Raw genomic sequence first — 17500 nt, forward strand, 5'->3', positions numbered from 1 at the left:
AACAACCTTGGTCTAAAGATCAACACCAACAAAACCAAAGCCATGGCTATAAGACACCCGCAAAACCCTCAGAATTCTACTCTGAGGGGCGAAGCCATTGAATGGGTAATCATTAGCAAAACTTTATCACCAGCTAATGAAGTAACCTACCTCAGAGAGAAGACAAAATTTCGTCTATCAGCCATGAAACGAATGACCTCCCTGAAACAAGGAGTATCAAACAGCCTCCTAAGACTGTCTTACCTACAAGCAATTCAATCGCTCATCGATTATGCAGCAACTACACTCACCACACTGACTGATACACAAAAAGCATCATTAGAAGTGGTGCAAAACAACACCATGAGACTCATCAGTGGCTCTCCAATGTGGATTAGAATCTGCTTATTTAGAGCAGAAACTGCAAAGTGGTACATTGAAGCTACCAACCTATTACCACACCCAACTGCAAGACAAACACCCCGCCAGATCGCAGTTATCACTTGCAGACTGCGACTGGGATATCTATGCAGCTGGCAAATCATCATGGACAACGGTGAAGACCCAGCAACCCACCATAGACCAATAAGACCGTGCAATTACTGTGATCAAGACACAGAAGAACCTCTACAGCACTACCTATTGCACTATCAGGAAACGAGCCTACTTCGACAGGATCTCAACTCCAGCAATCCTGCAACTGCAACAGCAGTTGTCAGACACATAATTGCCAATGTTGATGCCTTCTCAGCCTTTCTCCGCTATCCTCCACCGAGATAACGTAGTAACAGCACCAATTTGCAACCTAAGCAACCCTTTCACCGAATTTTTAACTTCTCTTCCACTTGCAATCTCTCTCATTTCAGTTCAAGTATCCCTCTCAACCATTAATCTATAGACGTATCAATAACTACAATTAAAAGTAACTCTTTATTCTTATTTTTGTTTTAGATTTTGCAGGTACAGGAATATTTATTCCATCCTTTCTCTACTACTCAAGCAGCTAACAACTCTCTCCTTTCAGCTCTCTCTCACTTAGCTGAAATCTCACACTATTCCTCAACCTAAACTTAAGCTTAAACCACTACGAAGTTTTTTACTTCATTTATACCAATATCTCCAACTAAAATTTTTCAACTCCTTCCCGAGCTCTCCTACTTATCGGGACTCACTACTATAACTCTTTCTCTCTAACTAAAGACTGGAGCCAGTGGGCTCTTGGGAAGGATATCCCCTTCCCGCTGTCACCTTCTTCCTTCTCTAAACAAGCATGAAACCATTGCCTGTTCCCATCAAAAAAAAAAAAAAAAAAAAAAAAAAAAAAAAAAAAAACCTACCCCCAAATCCTAAAATAAAAGTTGCAGAACTACCTATGCCCAAAATCCTACCAAAACACCTACGGGCTGCAAGAGTGCAAGAGCCCGTGTCTGGCCGCAAGGGCCAGGCAATCTTCAACAACAACAGGTAGAACATATTGCTAGACGATTTCCAACGAATACGCCATTAGGAAAGCCACCATACATTTCTTGTCTCAAACATTCATAAACATCTGATCAATATTATGTTTCCTAAATCTATCTAGAGTTATTGAATGTCTTAATGCTTTGCAGTCGGGTTTTTATTAATGTATGTAATACACGCTGTTGGCAGTATTAAAATCAAAATACTAATTATTAATCATTATAGATTAGGAAACAGTTATGTACGTGTTCAGTTCTCCTTCCTTTTCTTTTCTTCTAAGTAATTGATTTTCTTCTTTTTTTTTAGATGGTGTTCATGAAGCTACATAAGGTGTACATATGATCTAGTTATTAGCCAATTGATTGACTGACTGGATGTTGACATGCGTCTTACTACTTCTACTGTAAGAATACGTTCTGAAAATGGAAAGTTGATCTGCCACCGATTGATTAAATAAAAGAAATAATCCTCCACCAGAATTTCTAGTAAAAAATATTCATATTTCGTCAGCTTTTTGGCAGGAGTATTAAAAAACAAAGTAAAAATTACGACAAAGACACATTGAAACTATTTTTTTTTTTTTCGAAAAAAGCAAGGGCACAACCGCTGACACCGGTATGTTAGCTGGTAATGAATATCCAACGAGGTTCGGCTAAATACGACGGGGTATTTTTCACCTTTATTTTCGGCGAAATCGTCGAGTGTCCGTAATTACAACCATTAACGTCATAAAAAAAATTTACAACGACCCCTTCTCGCCAAGTCCGTATAAAGTAGCCGGGACATTCATTCCCAAATGTACGTAAACACGACCACGGCAGGGGCATCGCTCAGGCAAATAGGTGTATCAATCGCTGTAAAACGTGTGTTTACACGCAAAATATCTATCGGTATTATTGTACTTTATGAACTGATAGCGATACAGGGCCCCCTTTTTTTGATTGGGCGAACTGAATAAACACAACCTTCGATTGACATATGCCTAAAGTATTGGATTTTCCAGTTTATGCGTCTAGTCGGCCTTTATGGAACCATAGACTGAAAGGGTGTAGGGTGAACTAACATGTAATCATTTACAACCCAGTTTATTTAAGGCAGAATAAAAGACGACATCAGAGGGTCCACTTCCCACATACATGTACATTGGTCGATGGGAATTATTTATTCATATCTGCAGTGGTGTGTTTATGTAAATTGTATTATGAAAGATAATTGGGAATTAGATAAATATTATCTGATATATTTACTTCATTAACATATCTGTCTTTTGGCAGTAAGATGTTTGGATTATTATTATTATTATTATTATTATTATTATTATTATTATTATTATTATTATTATTATTATTTCTTGCTAAGCTACAACCCTAGTTGGAAAAGCAGGATGCTATAAAACCAGGGGCTCCAACAGGGAATATAGCCCAGTGAGGAAAGGAAACAAGGAAAAAAATATTTTAACACACCAACATTTAAATAAATATTTCCTATATAAACTATAAAAACCTTTAGCAAAACAAAAGGAAGAGAAATAAGATGGAATTGTGTGCCCAAGTGTACCCTCAAGCAAGAGAACTCTAACCCAAGACAGTGGAAGGCCATGGTATAGAGGCTATGGCACAATTACAGTTCAGTAGTTAACCCATTGAAAGAAAAATAATCATTTAGTAATCATAGTGTTGTCAAGTGTATGAGGACAGAGGAAGGCCAGACTATTCGGTGCATGAGTAGGCAAAGGGAAAATGAATCGTAACCAGAGAGAAGGATCCACTGTAGTACTGTCTGGCTAGTCAAAGGACCCAATAACTCTCTAGCTGTAGTATCTTTACATGCATAAAGCATAAATACTAAAAAAGTTGGTGATAAGTAATGATGCAAATACATAAGTATAAGAGCTAAAGTAAACACTTCAACTCATATGTACGTATATATATATATATATATATATATATATATATATATATATATATATATATATATATATATATATATATATATATATACGTAAAGATGTATACATACATGCTATATATATATAATATATGTATGTACATATATATATATATATATATATATATATATATATATATATATATATATATATATATATATATATCTGTGTGTGTGCAAAGATATGTACATACATACATGTATATATACATATATATATATATATATACATATATATATAAATATATATATATGTATATATATGTATATATATATATATATATATATATATATATATATATATATATATATATATATATATATATATATATATATATATATATATAAAGACATGTACATACATACATGTATATATACATATAGGCCTATATATATATATATATATATATATATATATATATATATATATATATATATATATATATATATATATATGAAGAGAGAGAGAGAGAGAGAGAGAGAGAGAGAGAGAGAGAGAGAGAGAGAGAGAGTATGGAACATATTGAAAATGAGAATAGATGTCACTTGGTATTTTCCCAGTTCATTAACCTGCCATCGTATAGAATATAAACGTTGCGCATGTAATATGTTGGCGCGTATGAGCATCTGTGCGGATGTTTGTGTATTTACCGGATATTTGAGTGAGACTGGAGCGTTTATTGCTACTGCAGGGGATTTAATCTGACACCTGAGCGCATATTGTCACCATCAAAGACACTGGCACCGTTTCATTGCAACATGTGATTAATCGCTTTTGTTTTGGGGAAGCGTTCAGTGTGCAATATAATGATGCTGAAGGCTATTCATTGGAGTTTTAAATATTTTTTTTTTTGTACTGTGACGAATACACCTGATTGCCTTGGAACTTGGGAGTTATTATAGTCACCCTGCTTTATTAACTCTAATGCGAATATATAATCTCATTAGGCAAATTATGTGAGGGTTCACATAATGGCTGTGTGTAATATGTATTCTTTTAAAAAAAAATAGGGACTCATATGCGATCAATAACTATTGCAAAGCCCTTTAATCAAGGTTATACTATGTAATTAACAGTAGTAGGTAGCAAAATTATGTTGTCCCTTTTTTATTTATCAATGTTGGTAGACGATCAGCGAAGTGACGCAACGCTGGGATGTAAAGCATCATTGGAGTTAAGTGTGTGTCCAGCAGCCTCATCCTAAAGCCTGTGTTGCAAAATCAGAAGAGTAACCACCTTCTTGTACTAATCCTTTCAGCAAAACAAAGTTTGTAGGTTACATAAACGACAAGAACAATAATGGCAATAATAATAATATCTTACTAGACACATTTCAAAAGAACTTTCTAGTTTCTCATTAAGTAACGGAGTAAATTAACTAAGATATTTCAGCATCGCAATTGCCTTACTTAAACATGCGATTAAAAAAGAAACAAACGCAAGTAGATAAAAGTAATGGATCCATATCTAGGTTTGATATACAGTATATACCCCATCACTATAAATCCACAATTATCATTCTATTCCAGTTTACTCCAGCAGCCCATTTCATTATAACGCCATAAGTTTTTAAAACATTCTCTCTCTCTCTCTCTCTCTCTCTCTCTCTCTCTCTCTCTCTCTCTCTCTCTCTCTCTCTCTCTCTCTCTCTCTCTCTCTCTCTCTCTCTCTCTCTTCTTCTTCTATACGACAAAAACGAAATGACTCAAACATATGTTATTACTTCCACCAAACTAATTTTGCAGAAATGTCGTATGGCCAGACGTCTCTAGGTATAAATCGAAGACAATTTAAATATTTATCGATATCAGAATCGTACGCCTCAGCCCTATCGCGATCTCAGGGTTAAATAAACATATAAATCAGATTCTGCAGCAGATATTGATTTAATAGCGCACTTTTATCGTAATCAAATCTAGAATATAATTATACTTAATCGTATAGGAGATATTTATTTTGATGCTGTTACTCTTAAAATATTTTATTTTTTCCTTTTTTCCTTTCTGGGCTAGAGCCTCCTGCTTTTCCAACTAGGGTTGTAGCTTAGCAAGTAATAATAATAATAGTAATAATAATACTATTGGTATTGATATGTTAAAGCAGATTTAATAGTATGCGTATCAAATGAAGGAAATAAGCACCCTGTAAGGTGAATGTGATTGTCTTATATGATTTAAGGCGATATAGATCTCATTCATAACTGCAGTTAACGGGGGTTGAGTCATAAGATGTTTTATATTATATATATATATATATATATATATATATATATATATATATATATATATATATATATATATATATATCAATAATACCTATATATATATATATATATATATATATATATATATATATATATATCAATAATACCTATATATATATATATATATATATATATATATATATATATATATATATATATATCAATAATACCTATATATATATATATATATATATATATATATATATATATATATATATATATATATATATATATATATATATATATATATATATATATATTCATTTACTTGAGAGGTTTATTTAAGTATTCTGTTTTCCCCATTCTTTTTTCCACACACGTGTTTCCAAAGAAAATTACTAACGCCATATCCCCCTTGTCGGGTTTAAATCCATTACTTATAAGACCAAGAATGTGTCCCCTTTCCTTTGCTCTAATCCCTTCTGTTGTTGCGTATTACACTTTCAGAAATCTTATTGAGTAACAAAAATAAGAGTATTCGAAAACTAAAAAGATACGAGGGGAAAAGGATGAGAGTAATTCGGTTTTTAAAAGAGCGTCGATTTTGAGGTTGAGCGCGAAGCTTATGCCGATGCCATACGAGGGAATCGCAGAAGCCCGCAAGAGTCGAATTGATATTTCTTGAGTGATCCTTTCTACTCAAGGGGATGGAAGTGGATGATCATGAGGAAGAGGAAAAGTAGAACGAAATGACCACTTAAGGTAAAGGGCTAGACGGCCCGATGAAATTTTAACAAGGTTTGCCGATAGGAAAGAAAAAAAAAGGGGGGAATGGGCAGTAATGGTTACCTGAGCGAAGTTGAGGACTTGCCTATAATCTTCGCCAGTACTTTTGGCAGATGGTGGGGAACACAATTGATATGAAATTGGATACAAAAACTGCCAGTAAAAAGAAGCGTATATTTAAGGTTCCATGATTATTCCATAAGGAAGATATAGAATTTTAAAATCTTTACAGCTTCCCTTTATGATACTCTTTTTCCTCCATCGATCTTTTGTTATGAAAAAAAAAAAAAAAAATACTTCTTTTCTTCACTATCTGTAATATGGCAATATTTAGACGTCTCTAATTATGAAATTAGGTAACACATTAACGACATAGCGAGTATATTTGTTGTTATTCATTAGATTCTACTTTCGTTGGAAGAGAAAATCAGTAATTTGTCAGGATTTTATTACCGCTGAAAAAATAATAAATAACTCGGCTGTTTGTGAATCAATTTTGGATATGCTTATATGATCACAAAACAGGTTAAACTTAGATTTTTTTTTTTTTGAGAGATCAACATTATTTTAGAAATTCAACCTTTCCAAGCTCAAGAAAGGTACTGCTGGCCCCTATCTCAAGGCATACGGAAATCCAATTGTCGCCATTAAAAGAATTATTCCTATCCTAATTTCCCATTCTGGAATCATCTTTCGCTAAAATCTCTGGCAAATTCAAATCAGATATTAAAATGAAGACTCAACTTTCCTAGCCGGCATTGAGCCGGAGCTCTACCATGATGCAATAATTTTCCAGTATTTTTTTTCTATATTCATCCTTTATTAAATGTTACGATGATAGTGACCTTCCATTTGTGTATCCAATCTAAAACACGTCAGATAGCCCTCGTTCCTTGGGTCTCTCTCTCTCTCTCTCTCTCTCTCTCTCTCTCTCTCTCTCTCTCTCTCTCTCTCTCTCTCTCTCGAAAAATAAGACTGTTACGGTTCTTTGCAATGTTCTCTTCATTTATTTCTTGGAAGGAATAAAAGGCTTTTCCCCTTAGTAACTCAGGGTATACATGTAGTATGCATGGGAGAAAATGATCCTTCAGTGTGCCTGTATTTTTAAGAACATTAATAGTAATAACAGAATACACACGTCTAAGGTTTGCTCCTACAACTCATTGTAAACGAGAAAAATAATAGAGCACTAGTTCCCTCAACTGTTTTTCATTGGAATGATATCCAAAAAATTGCATCAGTGTTGTATAGAGGAATGTTTAAGGGATAAATAGCTAAATGTTAAAAAAGAGTGATAAAGTGAAAAGTCACACAAATAAACAAATCAAGTGTTAAATAAAACGAATGGATATGAGTAAAGGAACAAATAGAGGAAAAAAAAAAAAACAGTGAGTCAAATCAGCAACAAAAGAGACAACTCTTATGGGCTAAATGTTTCTATTGGCAGTAATCCGCTTTGAAAAACTATGCCGTATAATGACCATCATTTTGACAACCAAGTTAGACTCCTATCATTTTAACTTCAGCTTTCCGTGCGAATCTGAATCTATCCCAAGGCGAAGATATAAACTGAGTACGTAGTACTTTACATGCCAGCAGCAATACTTCTCAAGGAATCCGCAATGAAGTCAGGCGCCGCATTATTTATGACTCCACGGTTGCTCTTGCATAATCAACAATGGTAATTCGCCTAATGATCCCGATGACTGCACAGTCCTTACCCTGTTCATTAGCCTCGAGATCATTTGTGAACATTTTAATGAGTAATCTCTTTCATTAATAGGTTGCTAATGCTTGCCACTAAGGTCCTCCCATGAAATGCATGACAAATGGACTCTGTTCGAGAGAGCGTCTCGAGACTGGCTTTCGTTCAAGAGTCCTAGTCTCGGATAGGTCTATAAAGGTATAGGCATACTTATTACACGTTGATCATTTTACTCAAAGGTTCTTCAAAAGGAAAGATAGAAATTAGTCATCCTCTTAGCATTAAACCGTTCAATGATTGTCTCTTTCCTTCAAATGAGTCTAATTTTCCCTCCACTGCAACACAATCCTGGAGGTTCATTCTTCCATTTCTGAGCATCACCAGGCTTTGGGATTCTCTCCTTTCTGCTGTTTTCTGGCTCCTTTAACCTTTCTCTCTGTAAGAGGTTGCGGGTCTAATGCTTAAATCGCAGATAACTCCCACCCTTCGATTTTTATTTTTATTTTGTAATTTTCTTCAGTCAGGGACTAGAACAATTTTTTCATGTTAGCGGCTCATTGCCAAGTGCTTTTATAAAGACTGTAATCGGAGACTATCGTATGAACGTCTTAACATTTTCTTCTAATTATAACGAAATTTGAAATGGGCTTTCAAACCAAAGATGTGCACTTAAAACTCAAGTAACGTAAGTAATTTAAAAATGCAGGGAATAGTATGAATGAAAATGAGTTCAATGAGTTATAAATTATGCTTTTTGATAACGAAGCCTGAACATGTAAATAACAAACTAATGAATTATCGAAGGCTGTCAAGTAGGCAAGGAAAGTATGCAGATGATTAAGATTCAACCATTTATGCGAATGCCTATTAGCATTGCAAATACAATTCACCTGACTAAACATCTCCACTTGGTCTTACCCTTGGCATTTGTTACAGCATACCCAGCACTTGTGAGTTCGCATTTACCAAAGAACATTGTAGGTTACGGTGATGTTAGGAAAAACTTATTTATGCACAACTTAAGGGATTTCAATTTGATTATGAAACGCTTATAGTCAAATGAAAGATTCAAGATGCCATTAAAATGTTTATGTTCATGGATGTAAAGGTAAACGTGTCAAATATGAAAATAAGAAGATTCAAATATTGAAGATTGAATAATAGCAAATTAAATGAGAGATGGAAGGTGTAGCAGAATTCCATATTTGATATGAGAATTTTGAATAATTGTTTTTTATTTGTTTGGGAAGAGAGGGAGAGAGAGAGAGAGAGAGAGAGAGAGAGAGAGAGAGAGAGAGAGAGAGAGAGAGGAGAGAGAGAGAGAGAGAGAGAGAGAGAGAGAGAGAGAGAGAGAGCAGGAAGTTGACCAATTGACACTAACCTTGAACAAATATGTATCTGAGCCCTTGTGAGACCTGCCATAGTCCGACACACCGTCGGGATCCAGCGGGTGATCCCACAGCGCGGCGTCCCAAGGATTCACCAGCTTCCCGTTTGAGGACGTCGTTGGGAGAAGCCGAGATCATCGGATACTCGAAATTCGGGTATTCCATCCCGCCTTGCTGGTACCCATACCCGGCGAAGCTATTCTGTGGGTACCCCCGTGCTCGTCGGGGATAAGTCACCACTGATGAGATCGTTATTGACGAAAGCGTTGTTGCTTCCAGGGTACATATTTTTGCTCGTGTGATACCCGTTGTCACTCTCCGGGTATCTGTTGTCCGTGCCCGAATACTCGTTGCTGCCGGCGGGTATCCGATCGGCTGCTGATGCGGGTATCGACCAGTTGCCCCCAATTGGCGTGATAGCCTCGGTAACGCGATGGATACCCCGGGAAAGATGCTTGGATTGCCTTCGGGTATTTATTCGCGAATCCCGAAGAAGGAAGTTGCAAGTTGAGGTTTTCATTCCCACAGCTGAAAGGAAAAATAAAAGGTTAATTGTTTTGCTTAAATGATGTCCATATGGACACGAATTATGATGTTGCATGCATGCATGCTTATTTGAAGTGCGTTCGTGTGTGTGTTCATATAATAAATACTCTAACTCTTAAGATTTTTCTCTAAGGTTTTTCCTAGATTGTTAAATTTTTATTTTCGCAAATATTGCCTGTAAATATCTTTCTGGACAAAAAAAAGTGGAAGAATATTACTATTGGAAAATCACTAGACGGAAGAAATAAGAGAGGAGAGGAAATGAAATGATCTAAAAATTATGAAATAATTGCATTTGTCGCCTAAAAGCTTTATCAAAATTGCAATGATGATATAATCCCCTGCATAAATATTCCAATTTACTTATTGAGGACAGTAACCTCGGGTTTCATTTGTTTCATAAAATCAATTCTCACTCGGAAATAACTAAATGCATTTCTGTTAATATAATTCCTGCTTTGTTTTAAGATAATAAAATTTTAGAATATTTTTTTCAGAGACAATGCATTGTCCAATTGCTTTTCATTTTCCTTTTATAAATGATGGAAACAATTAAGCAATGGGCGAGAGAAAAATTGTGTTTTGAAATAAAAAATTGAATTATTGACAAATTTGCGAAAAAAAAAATAACCTAAGAGGACCATAGCAACAGTTATAACAGGTAGAGGATTATTTTGTTATTACTAAATCGATTTATCAATTCATTTTTATCAGAGAAAAGCTGTCTAGTTAATGAGATATTTCTCGTTCCCTCCTCTTCTCTCTCTCTCTCTCTCTCTCTTTCACTCTCTCTCTCTCTCTCTGTACCTTTAGGAAGAGAGAGAAAACTTGATGAAAAAGTGAAATTGAAGCTCATATATTTCGTTACCAAAAGGTGCAAAACATCAATTTCTTAATTGGCCTGTTAGTTGATTTCATTAAAAGACACGTGTCAGTTTGCTCTCTCTCTCTCTCTCTCTCTCTCTCTCTCTCTCTCTCTCTCTCTCTCTCTCTCTCTCTCTCCACAAGAGGAAAATGTAAATAAAAAATAATGGAAACATGTCGACGACGAAGTGTACAATAACACCCGATCACTTTGTACACTCATTGTACACAACATAATGGATTATTGTTAGAAAGGACGGGATTTCAAATTCCACGCAAAAGTCCACAAGGGGAGAGAGAGAGGGAATATGAAGGAAGGTTGAAAGTTCACCAATTACAAAGAAGGGGGAACATTAGAAAATAAAAGAAGAAAGGCGGGGGTCCCTGGGTGGGGTAAGGGATTTAGACAGGGGACCCCCCTGCGTAAGGGAATGGCCCAGGGACAACTAGCCAGTGCGAAACTAAATAACCAAAACGAATCTATTATTGATACACCCATGGAGGGGCCACAGTGCCTTAGGTGCGCCACGCCAGCCACTCGCAAATATACCGCCTTCGGTCTTCGGATCGTTTGCTCCTTGAAGGAATTTTTTCAGGAAATCTAATGACCGCAACTACTTGCAGTCCTTTCACGCACTTCAAGAGTCCTGCTACTTGAATGCATGCACCGGCAAGCAGCGGTTGCACTTATAACGAAGTTCGTTACCTCATTAGTTTCACCCTCGCGTGAATGGGTATAAATTTCGCCTTTTCTTCGCACTAACGCTAAGGGTCGGTAATATATCTTTTAATTGAGACATTAGGCTAGGCCAGGGGATTGCCTATGCTGAGTTTAGATATTCTCTCTCTCTCTCTCTCTCTCTCTCTCTCTCTCTCTCTCTCTCTCTCTCTCTCTCGTCATAACTGTACTCAAATTCTTTATACAGTATAATTCCTATTAGCCCTTTCTCTGTTTTAAAAGAAATGCCTGACTTGTCAGTGACTACGTAATTATTATCATGTTTTTTTTTTTTTTTTTTGAAATATGGAATTTATTATCTCTCTCTCTCTCTTTCTCTCTCTCTTTCTCTCTATCTCTCTCTCTCTCTCTCTCTCTCTCTCTCTCTCTCTCTCTCTCTCTCTCTGTTTGTTTTAAAATGCGGAGAATAGACTGTGACCGCGCAGTTATAACCATGTATATTATCTTAAATCTCTCTGGGAATTAACTAAGCATTCAACAAGAACATATATTCTAGATTTGCCTTGATAACCTTATTGATATATTGTGAGATTACTGAAAGTTGTGGGGAAGTTTAGCAATCATATCAAAACTATGGCGTAACTACAAAAGAAGAATCTAATGGAATAAAAGACTATGGTTGAGAGAGAGAGAGAGAGAGAGAGAGAGAGAGAGAGAGAGAGAGAGAGAGAGAGAGAGAGAGAGAATAATGGGTGTACTCTAGGTTGAATGTGTGTATTTGTGTGTGTGAGAGAGAGAGAGAGAGAGAGAGAGAGAGAGAGAGAGAGAGAGAGAGAGAGAGAAGAATAATGGGTGTGCTCTAAGTTGAATGTTTGTTATTGTTAGAGAGAGAGAGAGAGAGAGAGAGAGAGAGAGAGAGAGAGAGAGAGAGAGAGAGAGAGAGAGAGAGAGAGAGAGAAAGTGGAAATAAGAATAATGGGTGTGTTTCAGACTGAATCCGCGTAATTGTGTGCGTGAGAGAGAGAGAGAGAGAGAGAGAGAGAGAGAGAGAGAGAGAGAGAGAGAGAAATGCGGATTTTTTTCTTGTTTGCGGTGAACAAATCTTCCTGTTTCAGCGGATGGCCTTGTTTACCTGAGGCGGGCGGGGTCCCGAAGCCTAGCAAACAAGCCGCGACACCTACACCTGGGCATAATTGACTCGTCGTTGAAAGAGGCATGAGAACTTGTTGATTCGGCAAACACCGGCCGTGAGTGGCCGAGAGGATTCTTTACTTTCGTCGTGATTTCTCTTTTTCGACGTCGAACTAATGGGAATTTAAGCGTCGATAAAAGTCATGAGATGTAAATAAATCTGTCCTGGGTAAATAGGCGTGAGGGTGTAGGCGGTACTTCGTTTGATTTCGGCAGGGAATCGATTTGAAAGTGTTTTTTTTTTCTTCTTATCTAAGTTTGCTTACTTTGATACCTATCTTGAAATTTGTAAAATATTAAATAGAACTGTACATATTGAAACCTCATTTACATTTAAAATAAAGCGAGTTTAGTGTTTTCTTTTCTCTTTTTTTGGAAAAAGTAGAACCTTGTAAGGAGTAAAATTGTACTCTGAAAATAATTAGGCTGTATCATAAAATAAGCAAATAGAAAATGTTTCCATGAAAAGTAATCACAGAAGAGCAAACCTAAATGTTCAAATAATGGTCACGCATACCGGATAATATGTTAATGATACTTAGCTTAATCTCGGGAGGATTTCTAAATATATTTGCTGTTTGAAATGTTTTTCGTTCATTTCCTTTCGTTCCCAGTCTGACGCACGCACGCAAAAAAAAAAAAAAAAAAAAAAAAAATAAATAAATAAATAAAAAAAAAAAAAAATAAAACACAAATCGAAATGTAATGACACCTTTAAAATAGATTTCCACGTGAAAGACGTATTGTCGAATTGGATGTTATTCCATATAACAAATAAAGTTATATACGAGAAAAATATATAATTAAAATGTCTCAAAGTAATAAGAATGTTAAAATAGTTTTTCACGGAAGTCATATCAGGGCACCCAACAAATAAAAAATTCGCCACAAAGATTCCGGGCGAAACAAACCCCACCCCTTCATGACGTCATAGCCAATCACGTTGTCTCCCACGTATGCAGCGGTCACGATACATCCCCTTACAAATTTCATTATTATTATTATTATTATTATTATTATTATTATTATTATTATTAAAATTACTTGCTAAGCTACAACCCTAGTTGGAAAAACAGGATGCTATAGGCCCAGGGGCTCATATAGGTAAAATAGCCCAGTGAGGATAGGAAACAAGGAAGAATAAAATGTTTTAAGAACAGTAACAACATAAGAATAAATACCTCCTATATAAACCATAAAAAATTTTAACAAAACAAGAGGAAAAGAAATAAGATAGAACAGTGTGCCCGAGTGTACCCCCAAGAAGGAGAACTCTAACCCATGAGAGCGGAAGACCATGGTACAGAGGCTATGGCACTACCCAAGACTAGAGAACAATGGTTTGATTTTAGAGTTTCCTTCTCCTAGAAGAGCTGCTTACCAAAGCTAAAGAGTTTCTTCTACCTTTACCAACAATTACAGTGCAGTAACCCCTTGAGGGCAGAAGAATTTTTTGGTAATTTCAGTGTTGTCAGGTGTATGAGGACAGAGGAGAATATGTAAAGAATAGGCCAGACTATTCGGTGTGAGTGTAGGCAAAGGGAAAATAGACCGTTACCAGAGAGAAGGACACAATGTAGTACTGTCTGGCCAGTCAAAGGACTTCATAGCTCTCTAGCGGTAGTATCTCAATGGGTAGCTGGTGCCCTAGCCAACCTACTACCTATAAGAATATCTATAACCTACTTTTGAATTAAATTGAAGTGAATGCTAAGAAAATAACAATAAATCTAAAAAAAATACATTTGTAAAATGTTTAGTTGGAAAAGATATGTATAAATAAGGGAGAAATAGATCAAAAACTTCCATAAAAGGCAATTTGCTTCTATGATTAAGTTTCTTATGCTAAGATATTTTGCAATGTGCATTTATTTATCTCTTATGATGTGGTATCTCCGTAGAATTCGAGGTGAATTGATTTTTTATTTTTTTTGGGAGTAAGATGAGCGTTAATCGTTCAATTTTCCAAATCTTCTTTAATATTATAATCCTGATGTTTTTGAGTTTTTTTTTCAGAAAACAACTGAACGATACCGAAAAATTTTGAGATAGAAAATTGTCCCTTATTTCAACACCTGATAACATAATGTAAGGATGTTTACGAATTAAATAGAGTTCTAAAAGAGAGAGAGAGAGAGAGAGAGAGAGAGAGAGTGAGAGAGAGAGAGAGAGAGGAGAAGAGAGAGAGAGAGAGCGAGAGAGAGAGAGAGAGAGAGAGAGAATTTTCTCGATCGTTCGCATCAAAATAAAATTCACGATCGATTGACCATCCGACAGAGAAAGAGAATGAAAATCCGATTTTAACCAAATGCACAATTTCGAAGGTCAGCCGAAGGAGGAGATGACCTTTGAAGACGCGCTAGTAGTCACTACTTGCGTGGGTTTGATCTCCATTATTCAGATGTGACCGATATAATATATTCTTTGCCCAACACAAATTTCGTTGCAAATGTTGAAACTTTGATTAATTCCGATGTAGAATTGGAGAAGTACGCTTGTTAATCTAGATTCTAGGAATTTACCATATTTAATTTTATGATCAATATAATGGTAATCCTTTTAGTTTAATTTGTTAATTAAGGTTGTGAAATTGCGAAATGTTACAACCCTTTTTTTCTCTCATTTTACTTGGTGGTATTTAAGTTTCATTCACAACTTGAATGACGCGACAACAATATGTCACTGTCAGTATTGAGTGAAATATGCAACTGAATCAATGACGTGTTTATCGGTATGTATAAGTATCTGTTATTCTTGTGTCTTTAGTGCATGACTCTTGTCATGTCCCAAATAATCAAATGGCTTAACGTTTTAAAATGAAACATTCCAAATATGAATGGCACAATAATTGTTTACATTTAATCTACAAACTAGATAGAGAAAGATTCTATACCTTTCCCTTTTTTTCTTTCTATGGGAGCTAGAAAAGACATTAGTTGCCCACGGATCTTTCCAATTGGAAACAGCATAACCATAAAGTTCTATAAACACGATATGGTATTTCATAATTCAGTTACGTATTTGCATGTTGTTCAAAATAAGAATTGTTGAACTATGCTTTATGTGAAAATACAGATAACTGACGTACATACATAGTTAGATAGTTACGAACATTCGTGCGAATTCACAAACACACATATATACTGCATACATGTAAATATACACACACGTGTATATATATATATATATATATATATATATATATATATATATATATATATATATATATAGATAGATAGATAAATACAGTATACATATTATATATATATATATATATATATATATATATATATATATATATATATATATATATATATATATATATGTATACTGTATTTATCTATCTATCTATCTATCTATATATATATATATATATATATATATATATATATATATATATATATATATATATATATATATATATATATATGTGTACACTCACTCACACATATAAACATAATTTGTACTCTTCTGTCCATCTATTATCAATCTAAATAAAAGAGAAAACAACTCAATGTTTGAAACCAGTGCTGTATCAGAAACTTTCCACTTTAGGGAGGATAAGTTTGCTCATATAGCGTGTTATTAATAAGTCTATGGTTGAGCACAGAACGCCAGTAAGTTACACCGTTCATCTTTGTCTTGGCATACCTTGTCTTCTTAATTATGAAAAGTAAGAAATAAAGTGGAATTATATAGTGTATGTTCATGCGAGTAATAGAATTTAAAATGGAGTTGTTGTTATTATTATTATTATTATTATTATTATTATTATTATTATTATTATTATTATTATTATTATTATTATTGTACGCGACCGACAAAAATGACGGTTAAATATTTAGATAGGTATTCACACACACAGACACAGAACCTACTCTTTAACCCTTCGTACCCACTCCCCCTCTCCTAACTACAATTGCTCACACACACACACACACACACACACACACACACACACACACACATATATATATATATATATATATATATATATATGTATATATATATATATATATATATATATATATATATATATATATATATATATATATATATATATATATATAATAGCCAGACACTTGTTCTTCATTATACAGGGGAGATTATTATTATTGTTATTATTATTGTTATTGTTATTGTTATTGTTATTGTTATTATGGTAAAAAATTTTACCGTATGTTCAAATATCCCCCTTTTGATTGTTTCTCTTACGAGGAATAGAAGATGCTAATTCAAGTGCAATAGTACAGAAAAGGAGGTGAAATTACAAGGGTATTTTATTACGTATTTGTTATTATTGCCATAATTGATAAAACGTTGTAGGCCTACGGGAGCATTCGACAATCTAACGATTATTCGTATTCAAACAAAGTAGAATATGTGTCAATAATAGTTTTATAATATAAGATGGAATATCTTAAGCTATTGGACAAATTAATCAAAATATTATTATGCTTTATAAATCTAATCAAATGTTTTTTCTTACTAGATATATGTATCTAGTGAACATTATATTTGAATAAGTTTCCAATCCCTTATACGTGTAGAACTAAAATTTTCCAAAATGCTTTCAACACTACTCCAACTAATCCATTTATCACAGACTAACTGATTAAAATCATCATCTGTATCTCATGTAATTAGTTCGATATCCTTCCCATAACCACTTCTCTGTATTTCAACTCAAAATTTAATGGGATCTTCTTTCCTACCGTTATCCTTATACATTAATGGGTCGGTTGTCTGA

The 17500-nt window shown here is 34.6% G+C and overlaps 1 pseudogene; it reads right to left on the reverse strand.

Moving 5' to 3' along the window:
• LOC137649759 (protein Wnt-4-like) overlaps positions 1 to 17500 on the reverse strand; it is a 158902-nt pseudogene that overhangs the window by 27627 nt on the left and 113775 nt on the right.

Source organism: Palaemon carinicauda, chromosome 11 (assembly GCF_036898095.1).
Source record: "Palaemon carinicauda isolate YSFRI2023 chromosome 11, ASM3689809v2, whole genome shotgun sequence".
Classification (NCBI taxonomy): Eukaryota; Metazoa; Arthropoda; class Malacostraca; order Decapoda; family Palaemonidae; genus Palaemon; species Palaemon carinicauda.